The sequence below is a fragment of the Macrobrachium nipponense genome, chromosome 1, assembly GCF_015104395.2.
Source record: "Macrobrachium nipponense isolate FS-2020 chromosome 1, ASM1510439v2, whole genome shotgun sequence".
Lineage (NCBI taxonomy): Eukaryota > Metazoa > Arthropoda > Malacostraca > Decapoda > Palaemonidae > Macrobrachium > Macrobrachium nipponense.
The window spans coordinates 10,844,950-10,857,449 of NC_087200.1; the positions used below are offsets into that span (position 1 = coordinate 10,844,950).

The 12,500-nt window shown below is 37.4% G+C and overlaps 1 protein-coding gene across 2 annotated transcripts in view; it reads right to left on the reverse strand.

The window, feature by feature from the left end:
• LOC135219122 (cholinesterase-like) overlaps window positions 1-4,997 on the reverse strand; it is an 82,793-nt gene extending 77,796 nt beyond the window's left edge. For both annotated transcript variants that reach the window (XM_064255574.1, XM_064255573.1), the window contains exon 1: window positions 4,782-4,997. The gene's annotated coding sequence lies outside the window, so the exon portion shown is untranslated. The remainder of the gene's footprint in view (window positions 1-4,781) is intronic.
• Between the last annotated feature and the right edge of the window lie 7,503 nt (window positions 4,998-12,500).

The window sequence follows — 12,500 nt, forward strand, 5'->3', positions numbered from 1 at the left end:
TATGATATCATATAACGTCTTCAACCATTATATATGAGTGGGCGGGGCAAATGACCGATGCTTATCGCTTTTCACAAGAAGCGATTGACAGAAGGAAACGATTGATTTAGGTTTTCAACGTAGATTTTATCGGGGTCATAAACAATTACATCAATTATTATCATAAATTCTGATGAAAATTCACGTAGATTCTGATAAAAAAATTGTAGTAGGTTAATCTTACTTCTGGCAGCGCCAGTCAAGAAAAGGTGAAGCGTCCGAAGAAAAACGAAAATAAAAATCAGAATACTGAAGGAAGAGGGGACGTAAAAACGAAAATTTTATTTGTTTCGTCTGTGTTTGTATATCTGTCACGGGGTAGGGTTTGATTTCGAGTTGAAAAACCTTTCTGGAGTAACTTAAGAGGCCGTGCGCAAAATTTTTTCTGGGTCTGTCGAGCAATTTGGGTTTCTATGGAAGCCAAACATATACACAAACATTCACCTTTATATGTATAGATTTATATTATTATTATTATTATTATTATTATTATTATTATTATTAGCTGCAATTCTAGGCTTTAATTCAAGAGAGCATAATGATGATTAAGCCATCTCCGTTGGATGTGAAATCTGCATTATTATTATTATTATTATTATTATTATTATTATTATTATTAATTATTATTATTATTAGTTAGTTAGTTAGTTAGTAGTAGTAGTAGTAGTAGTAGTAGTAGTAGTAGTATTGGAAATTCCGCACTTTGATGTACGAGGACATAAAGATGATTTTGTCATCTCAGCTGAACTCGAAATCTGCATTATTATTATTATTATTATTATTATATTATTATTATTATTATTATTATTATTATTATTATTATTATTATTATTATGAACTGAAAGGAGTCAAGTAAATAGGATATACTATTACAAAAAACGGAGAATCTTATATTTTTTTTGACATACGGTTAAGTAAGGAATACAACGAAAGCATTTCATGACTGGAATTTCTTGATACGTTCAAGAAATTGCTTTCAAAAGCAATCCAGCCTCGGGGTAGCCTGCAAAGGCGAGCGGGAACTCACTGAGCAGAGAAGCATGAAGCCAAGTGGAGTCAAGAAACTCTCAAAAGCATTTTCATGAAGTCACTGGTAAAAATATTCTGTTACAACAGAATTCCAAGTAACAAAAGGAGCCCATAAAAACGCCAAAATATAGAAAGAAAGCACTGTATTTCTGAGACTGCTGTCTCTCTGTTCAGGTAGGTAAAGAATGAGAAAAGTTGTCGCTGTTGATGATTAAGCTGGCCTTATTCCAGCGCGGGCTCTTGCTCATAGACCAGCCCGTGAAGAGAAGAGTTATAGAAAAGGTGGTATTTATAACAAGAGATCCATCCACAGGTTACCCTCGCTGATAATATGTAATTCCTCTTTAATTCTCTTAATCATTGGTTTAAGGAAGATTTGATCTACGAGATCTGAATCCCAAGCACCCTTCGAGATGTTCATTACCTGTCTTTGTTTAATCAAGGCCGATTCTATCATCTGACTTTTGTATCGACAGTTGCTGCTATACATTATACGTAACAAATTCCAGTTTATTCTGTGCTTAAGGTTATTTATATGGTTGAAAATAGCTGAGCTCTGTTGTCCATACCTAACTGACCGTCTATGTTGTATTAATCTCTGGGGAAGTGATTTTCCTGTAAAACCGATGTAAGATTGGTCAGAGTCCAGGCATGAGATTTTGTATACTCTTGAGTCTGTGTGTGTTGTCTTTTGTTGGACGTTAATCAGGGATTTGGCTAAGATGTTTGGGTAGGCAAAGACAAAAGGGTTAGATTTTCCGAGAGTCTGGGTCACCGTCTTAATCCTGTCCAAGTGTGGGATTTTTATTTCATTGTTGGGTGTCCCTCTGATCTTGTCTTGAGGGGGTCGGTAGAAAATTACGTTTGCTTTATGAATCGCTTCTCAATTATATGCCTTATAGACGAAAGCTGCTTACGAATTAGTTTCCTATTCAGAAAAGTACCAGTAGAGGACGTTCTATCTATCTATCTATAGATAGATAGATAGAAGCCATAAAACCTCACTAATGAATTGTACATTTTCTTGATACGAACAAAGTTCACATGCTCTCAGTATTCTGCAGAGTTTGTCGCCAGGTATGGTAAAGTGGTGTTACAGTCGTAAAAATCTGTTCATTCTCTTCAAACAGTATTGAAACTGGAGCTTCCTAAGAATATAATGGCGTTCAATCCGGAAGAAGTAAGGAGAATATTCAGACAATCTGGGTTCTACTCATGGAGAATATTCCAGCATACTGGAGCCTTTCTGTTCACAGTACAGAACCGGACCGTGAGGACAGACTAGCCTTCAATCAAAACACCATTAAGCTACATGAGTACATGATTACAATACTCTCAAAACTCGTAAGCTATCGTCATAGTTTGTCCACAGTTCAGAAATGTCAATATTTTAGCAACGTCATTTTCCTCGTCCTTTGTTTGTCGCTTTTGTTAAGCTGGCATTGTTCAAGTACACGCTACATACTCGTCCGTGGCCGCTGCTCTATCTTGTGGCGCAATTTGGTACTGACAGGATAAAAAAAAAAGGTCATAAATAGTATAAGGTTATGAACTTTTCGCGGTTTTGAGGACACGCACTCAAACAAAAACATACTTACACACGTGCACACACAAACACACACACACACACACACACACACACACACATATATATATATATCATATATATATATATATATATATATATATATATATATATACGTATATACATATAATGAATAACTTGATAACGAAGTACGTATATAAAACGTGACGCTATGTATAAATAAAGGTGATGCATTTTGGTCTTTTCATTTTCCTCCGGGCATCACCTTTATATATATATATATATATATATATATATATATATATATATATATATATATATATTATATATATATATATATATAATGTTTTTCCAACGCTTTTGACTAAGAGAGACAAGTATGTTATCGCTACCTACAGACTTATTAGTCCTACAGAACTGAATCTCTCTCTCTCTCTCTCTCTCTCTCTCTCTCTCTTCTCTCTCTCTCTCTCTCTCTCTCTGGACTATCGTCTATAGTTATCCCACTCTCTACCTATCTAAATTATGGCACGATCCTCCGGCAATGAATTATTATTTATATTAGTCTCTGTTCTGTTTAAATGAGTCTTGGTTCTGTCTATTCAGGCGACGATGTCTTGCTATATAATATAACTTTGACAGAGAGTTGAATGATTGGGGAATCTGTTTTTTTTTCATGTACAGGCACCTTTTCTCTTTAGTCAGACCTCGCAGCACACACACACACACACACACACACACACACATATATATATATATATATATATATATATTATATATATATATATATATACATACATATATATATAGTATGTATATGTATGTATATATATATATATATATATATATATATATATATATATATATATATATATATATATATATGAAGACGCCCTACCCTGCACTCACAGACAGTCAGGAGGAGCTTAGAGGCTAATAATGGCCTCTGATATTACTTGTGGTCACCCTTTCAAGACATAACCAGACCTACTGTTGCTTGTTGCCATTGTAAATGTTTTGGCAGATTATTAGGAACTTCTCGGATAGTTTCTGCTTCCAAACAATTAGTGAACGATTGGAATAAATAAATAAAAAAAAATACAGTAGATGTAAAATATTTTCTAGTCTCCATATTATTATTATTATTATTTTATTATTATTATTATTATTATTATTATTATTATTATTATTATTATTATTATTATTATTATCATTATTATTATTCAAAGAAACCTCATAATCACATGAGTTAATAAAATAAAATGGAAAAGTAAATCCACAATAATATGTCTGATCTTGTTATTTAAAATACAAAGCAGAACGGTTTCGAAGACCTGCACGGTCCTCCTTGTCAATCTGTTGACAAGGAGGACCGTGCAGGTCTTCGAAAGCTTTCTGCTTTGTATTTTAAATAACAAGATCAGACATATTATTGTGGATTTTCTTTTCCACAATATTATTATTATTATAAAAAAACTCACCATCACACGATTCACTAAAATTTTTGGAAATATTCAGACAAGCGTAAATGTAAACATGCTTAACTATATGTTTATACTTCCTTCAGAGTGGATATTATTATTATTATTATTATTATTATTATTATTATTATTATTATTATTATTATTATTGTTATTCACGCGACCATACACACCCTTTCCCGAAAATTGTCGAAAAGAAACGATAAGAGTACTACCGTACCACACTGACTATCGAATGTGGGCATAAGTGAGTGGGAAAAAATTCTCATTTGGTCTCCGCTAACAAAAACCTGGCAGGTATACACAGCCAGGTTGATTAATTCAGCCTTTAGGCTGGAGTCGTTTCATGGCGTGGGTCATATTAGTACATTTGGGCTCATTCTAATTTCAATCGAATAAAAAAAGTATGGGGCAAATACACGTGCTTTTCAGGCTCTTGATTAAATTGTAATAACCCCAGGCCATATTTGGTCCCAATTCTCACCATTAATCTGTATTGGTCATCAGTTGCATTTGAGTATATCTGCACGGCTCTAGATTGTCACGTCAGATGCTGTGATGAAATGTATGACTTAAACTGAACCACTTAACCCTTAACCTCAGAATAACCTGCTGAAGGCATTCCCTTTACGACACATGAAACTAAACATTTAGCTATTCAAAATAATCACATCTGATAGACTCACCCACGTCACTGAATCCAAGGACTTCCAAGGAACAGATGCGCCCTTCGAGGCGTCACATCCTAAATCTGAGGACTCACGCGAGGCGGTAAGTTTTCCCAGACGAGCGAAATATCCACACGAGATCACCGCAAAGGACCAGGCTAGGTCAGTCCACCACTAACAGCGGCAAAACGGCAGAGCAGATGCTGCTGAACACGAACCCAGTTAGTGCAACACTATTTGGGTGGGTGGAAGGATATACTATGCACTACAAAGAGCCCAGAGGGAGAACGAACGGATGGCAATGGGCGGAGGAGGTCACGGGCGGGGGAGAGAAAGCATAGATGGGTGGGTTGATGACTTCTCACTTCCCCCCCACCCTCCCGTTCCTCTTACCCCTCCCCCAGCTCCTCTTATCAGTTCATAATGGACGCGTATACACGTGGGGTGTGTGTGTGGGGGAGTGGAGGTTGGGGGAGGTTGGCCTCATTATTAAGTTTCCACCTGCTTGAATGGGAGTTCGCACTGCGCTCTGCGTTGGACTCCAGTAGCCTGTGGTGGTGGTTGTTTGTGTGTGGGGGGTGGGGAGATTAGGGTGGTGGTGGTTACGTGCTGAAGGTGTCAGGGTCAAGCTGATAAAAGTCTCGCCTTTTCAAACCAAATAGGTTACGTCTCTTGATGATGAAAACTAATTAAAATTCCAGCTGAAATTATGCAAATTAGTTTTCCCAATCCAGTATATCGTACGATTTCCTGCAGCTAAATGTTCTACCAAATGGAAAATTTCCAAGCTCACTTAATTCAACGTCTTTAAAAGGAGGCTTCGAAACGAGCTTTTGAGTGATAGAATCAATTTTACGGCTCGATATTCTATTTGAACCACCGAGCTTTTTTTTTTTTCAATAAAGATCTGAAGAAAGGAATATGCCTTTTATTCTGAAACTGGGCTTCTAAGAAGAATTTCCTTCTAAATCTTTTAATATAGTAAGAAGGATTTCATTAATTATTGAATTTTCCAAGAATCCTGATAAACGCTTCAGCTTTGACTAGGGTATTATTATTATTATCATTATTATTATTATTATTATTATTATTATTATTATTATTATTATTATTATTATTATTATTATTATTATTATTATTATTATTATTATTATTATTATTAGAATTTTTTTGAATAAAATGGCAGAATTCAGCTAATTAATATTATATTTTATCTTTTCTATTTTTCTTATTACTCGCTTTTCTGGCTCAGCGATACTTCTTAATAACTGGCCAATATTCAGATTTCTCCCAAAATGACTATTGGTCAATTATTGAGAAGTATCGCTGACCCAGAAAAGAGAGTAGTAAGAAAATAGAAAAGATAAAATATAATACTAATTCGCTGAATTCTGCCATTTTATTCAACCGAATTATTCGTTTAAAAGAGGGTCTTCTTCCAAAAATATTATTATTATTATCATTATTATTTTTATTATTATTATTATTATTATTATTATTATTATTATTATTATTATTAGTCTATCAGAGTCCTCCAATTCGACTGGGTAGTATTAATAGTGTGGGGCTCCGAGTTGCATCCTGCCTCCTAGGAGTCCATCACTTTTCTTACTATGTGCGCCGTTTCCAGGAGCATACACTTCTGCATGAATCCTGAAGCTACGTCAGCATCTAACATTATTATTATTATTATTATTATTATTATCTTTCTCTATCACAGTCCTCCAATTCGACTGGGTGGTATTTATAGTGTGGGGTTCCGGTTGCATCCTGCCTCCTTAGGAGTCCATCACTTTTCTTACTATGTGCCGTTTCTAGGATCACACTCTTCTGCATGAGGCCCGGAGCTACTTCAGCCTCTAGTTTTTCTAGATTCCTTTTCAGGGATCTTTGGGATCGCGCCAAGTGCTCCTATGATTATGGGTACGATTTCCATTGGCATATCCCATATCCTTCTTATTTCTATTTCAGATCTTGATACTTATCCATTTTTTCCCTCTCTTTCTCTTCAACTCTGGTGTCCCATGTATTGCGACATCAATGAGTGATACTTTCTTCTTGACTTTGTCAATCACGTCACGTCTGGTCTGTTTGCACGTATCACCCTATCCGTCCTGATACCATAGTCCCCAGAGGATCTTTGCGTGATCGTTTTCTATCACTCCCTCAGGTTGGTGCTCGTACCACTTATTACTGTAAGGTAACTGATGTTTCTTGCACAGGCTCCAGTGGAGGGCTTTTGCCACTGAATCATCCCTGTACTGGTTCTGTGCAAGTGCCGGGCGTTCGCTTGCTATGTGGTTTATGGTTTCATTTTTCGTATTGCACTTCCTACATATGGGAGAGATGTTATTTCCATCTATCGTTCTTTGGACATATCTGGTTCTTAGGGCCTGATCTTGTGCCGCTGTTATCATTCCTTCAGTTTCCTTCTTTAGCTCTCCCCTCTGTAGCCATTGCCATGTGTCATCGCTGGCTATTCTTTAGTCTGTCTCATGTATTGTCCGTGCATTGGTTTGTTGTGCCAGTCCTCTGTTCTGTCTGTCATTCTCCTGTCTCTGTATATTTCTGGGTCTTCGTCTACTTTTTTATTAGTCCTTCTTCCCATGCACTCTTATAGCCACTCGTCTTCACTGGTTTTCAGACATTGCCCCAGTGCTGCCTGTTCTCGATGTTTGACGCAGTCCTCTATACTTAGTAGTCCTCTCCCTCCTTCCTTTCGTGTTATGTATAGTCTGTCCGTATTTGCTCTTGGGTGTAGTGCTTTGTGTATTGTCATTTGTTTCCTGGTTTTCTGATCTATGCTGCGGAGTTCTGCCTTCGTCCATTCCACTATTCCTGCGCTGTATCTGATTACTGGCACTGCCATGTGTTTATGGCTTTGATCATATTTCCGGCGTTGAGTTTTGATTTAAGTATCGCCTTGAGTATCTGCATATATTCTTTCCTGATCGTGTCCTTCATCTCTTGGTGTTTATATCCCCTCCTTCCATTATTCCCAGGTATTTGTATCCTGTCTCATCTATGTGTTTGATGTTGCTCCCATCTGGTAGCTTTATCCCTTCAGTTCTCGTTACTTTGCCTTTTTGTATGTTGACTAAGGCGCATTTTTCTATTCCAAACTCCATCCTGATGTCCCCATATACAATCCTTACAGTCTGGATTAGGGTATCTATTTCCTTGATGCTCTTACCATACAGCTTGATATCGTCCATGAACATCAGATGGTTGATTCTGTTGCCTCTTTTCTTGAGTTGGTACCCCGGCATCATCTTCTGTAGTACTTTTGTCATGGGAATCATGGCTATACGAAGAGTAGTGGGGACAGTGAGTCGCCCTGGAAGATCCCTCTCCTGATATTAACCTCTGCTAGTCTTATTCCAGAGCTTGTAAGTATTGTATTCCATTGTGCATTGTATTTTTGAGGAAGCTGATGGTGTTTTCCTCTGCCCCATATATTTTCAGCCATTCTAATAGCCATGTGTGGTATCATGTCGAAGGCTTTCTTATAGTCTATCCATGCCATGCTTAGGTTGGTTTTCCTTCTCCTACTGTTCTTCATTACCATTTTGTCTATCAGGAGCTGGTCTTTTGTGCCCCTACACTTCCTTCTGCGGCCTTTCTGTTGGTGGGGGATGGTGTTTTTTGTCTCCTCTAGGTAATTGTATAGCCTTTCACTGATGATACCTGTTAGTAACTTCCAAATTATTGGTAGGCAGGTGATAGGCCTGTAGTTACTGGCTATATTTCCCTTACTCTTGTCTTTTTGTACTAAGGATGTTCTTCCTGTAGTCATCCATTTGGGTGCATGGTGATTTGAGATACAATGCTGGAGTTGTTCTGCTATTCGTGGGAGTAGGGCCTTGAAGTTTTTGAGCCAGTATCCATGGACTTCATCGGGACCTGGGGCTTTCCAGTTTGGCATTTTCTTTAGTTGGTGTCTGACTGTGTCTGTCGTGATGTCTGTGAATCTTTGTTTTATTCTCCCTGTTTCTTCTTCCTTGACTTCCTGGAGCCATGTTGCATGTTTGTTGTGATACCGGATTACTCCATATGTTTTCCCAGAGTCTCTTACTTGGTTCGGCTTCAGGAATTTCTGGGTGGTTGTCGTCCCCCTCTTAGTTGGCTGTATAGTCTTTTCTGGTTGGTTCCGAATAGTTTGTTCTGTTGGTATCCCTTATTCCTGTTCATGTACCGTTGTATCTTTATGTGCTTTGGGCCTTAAGCCTCTGGTTTTGTAACATCCTTCTATTGTAGTTGTTTTAGTCCTCTCTCTTGTACTTTGTATTTCTCGTTGAGTTTCCTCCCTTGTTTCTTGCTTCTTAGCCTTTTTTCTGCCATCTCTTTCAGTTTACTCAAGTCAGATCTCATTACCATGATTTGCTTTTCCAGGTGCGCCTTTTCCAGGGGTTACTGTTTTGGTTTCTGTTGGGTTGGTTGTGCTGGTGGTGTTTGTGTTCGAATCCCCATCAGTTCTGCTACTAATCTTGCTCCTGCCATATACCAAGTTATTTGTTTCTGTGATACTGGTGGTGTGTATTATGACCATTATTTCATTGACCTCACTTGTTTTCTCTCTTAATTTCTTGGTGTTGTAGGCTTTCATGGAGGGGATCTTTGTTCTCTCTGTATCTGGCTCCATCCATTGTCTAATCTTTTCTACCCATTCCGTCCTCTCTGTTACTTCGTCGGTGTTTCTTCGTGTGTCGTTGTTTGATACCTCATCCTCCCTGTCGTCTTCTTCTTCTTCTTCTTCTTATTATTATTATTATTATTATTATTATTATTATTATTATATTATTATTATTATTATTATTGCACAAGCCCACTACGGCCATTAGCTTGATGCTGTAGCCTTCGAAGAATGTGATGCTCATTAGAAAGAAATTTTATTATTAATATTATTATTATTATAATTACTATCATTCAGAAGACGGACCCTATTCATATGGAACAAGCCCACAACAGGGACCACTGACTTGAAATTCAATCTTCCGAGGAATATCATGGCGTTCATTAGACAGAAACAGGAAATAAAGAAAAGTACAGAAAGAAGAGATCACGTATTAAAAAAGAAAATATAAATAAATAAAATAATGAGTAAAGAGCTAGAACTGTAAGTGAATTATAAAAAGAAATAAAATGAAATAAGATAAAATAAGATTTAGAAAAATAACCAAAATAAAAAATAGAATAGAATGACACGTGTTGGATTTTTTTTTTTAGATGGCCTGAGTCCAGAGGTTCACATCAAGATACCTATTCCAGCTTTGACGACCTTCTGGTGGCTGTCGGATGGACGAGGAAGTTTATATTGGAAAAGGACACAATCTTCGTCAAGATTCCGCCACAAGACCTCAAGTGACACCAATAGGATGTCGTACGTTCCTCAAAATTAGAGCCCCTCAAATATACGTACTTTAAATACGATTTTATCTCTTCCTCACTATTTAGGAATCATCCCATAGAGACAAACTCAAACAATGTGGTAGTACATAGTATAGTACATATGTATGTATACTAACTATGTGTTTTTTTTATGGTACACACGTGCTGAAGGGGAGGAATATTACAAAACTTCTGGGAAAAGGTTCCTTGTTTACCTTGCAATGTTTGGTAAGGGAGAAAAAGGTGTAACGCTCCCCCGCGGAGAGAGAGAGACAGAGAGAGAGAGAGAGAGAGAGAGAGAGAGAGATTCCTGGAGAGCTTCAAGTCGTTCAAAGTGAAAGGGAACGTTGTCTTTGCTTCTTTGCTTGTTAATCAACATTTCTCGTACAATGAGGAAGTGTAAATAGAATCGGAGACTGGCGTTTAACATTTCGGGACTTTTCTGAACTGTAGAGGAGAAAGTCAAAGAGGAAAAGATAAGTGGTGACTAGTATACTTATGCACAACACACACACACACACACACATATATATATAATATTTATATAATATAATTATGTATATATACTATGCATATATATATATATATATGTATATTCATATACGTATATATATATATATATATACATATATATATATATAACAACTTTCTGAATAATTAAGGGAACTTGCCTCCTCTCTTCTGATAGGGCTGCTGATAAATAAGAAAGTTGTTGGTCTAATCTCTTGAAAACAGGGATTAATCTTTTACATGATATGGGATCCAATCTGTGCAACGTAACATCTCGTCTTTTGTACAAGGGTCTGAACTCAGTAGACGAGCAGTACTGGTCGTTCTCAAGCAGGACTATGGGAATTACTTTAACTCTCCAATAGTTAAGTAATCTGGAACAGCCTCCCTGAGGATGTCGTGCAATTGGAACGTCAAAAATTCAAGCGGAGATGCAGTGCAATATTACTAACTGAATACAAATCTCCTCTGGTTACATTTTTCTCTTTTTATTGAATTATTTTCTTCTCCTTTTTTGCTTCCTTCACTTCCTCTTACTTCTTTCTCATAAACACCATATTCTTTGGACGCTTGAATTTCAAGTCGATGGCCTCTTTGGTGTGCTGGTGCCATATGAATAGGATTCGTCTTTGGAAAAAAAAATAACAATAACAATAATAATAATAACACACGTTTCTGACCCATGCACTTAAGATTCACCTAATTACTTTGGATGGTTATGACTCTAATTAACATTATCATATTTTATTAATTTTACCAAAGAAGGCCGAGGTGATTTGTTTAATTACGTCTCTTGGCAAGATTTCGCGGAAAGTTTTGCGTGGAGGCTTACGAAAACCTCACCAGAGGTGGGACTCGTGACTGGCCAAGAACTGACCAACTTCTGAATGAGACCAGGAAAGTTCTGGGGATAAGAAATCATTTCTTAGGAGGTTGGCCCGCTGTGGCTTGCTCGCGCCCACACTGACTCAAGCCTTGGAGGCAATATCTTTGGATTGGTTTGGTTTTTAGTTGAAAAGGTATATGATGACTGTTTCCCAATGTGACCCTAGGGCATGTAGATTATAAACCATATCTCTCTCTCTCTCTCTCTCTCTCTCTCTCTCTCTCAGTTAATAGACCTAGATTTAGTTAAAGAAGGTTAGGCTTGAATGTATCCCTGTAATGGACATCACCAGATTTTTTATACATATACTTCTACAAAGAGAGCCTGACAGAGAGCTAAATCGTCTCGTAACCTATAAGCTATCGTTTGAATCACAACAACAACAACAACAAAGTGTTTCTCTTCGATAGAGTTGCAGAGGCATAGGTAAAACAACGTTCTGAACAATCCCCCAAAACAAAACAAGTTAAGAGGCCTATGTGAAGAACGCATGTTTGCCCAAATTCTGAATAACTGTATGAAGCACTGATTAGAACGAGAAAAAAAAAAGTCGTGCACTTCGTGTCAACAGGTTTGTAATGTGCGTGTGCGTTTGCGTGTGTGTGTGTGTGTGCATGAAGTTGTTGGCATGTTTGACAACAGCCTCAATCAAATCTAAGTCTCGTATTCTAATTAATGAGACGAACCACGCAGACGTTTCTCTCTTCCAAAGGAAAGAGGCGTTTCCCAGGCCACTTAATTAGCGGATCTCGGAGGGAATCACATCAAAAAGACTTATGCTCTCGGAGCCTCGAGGGTCAAATTAAAACGAGATGATGGACGATAACGTTCGAGCCACGAGGGGAGGCGGAATCTCTCTCTCTCTCTGTCTCTCAGGAGTTTCGAGGACTTATATGTGTGTTTTTTTTCCAGTTAATGCTACGCCCTTTTTCGTGGGGTTTCGTTCATTTATC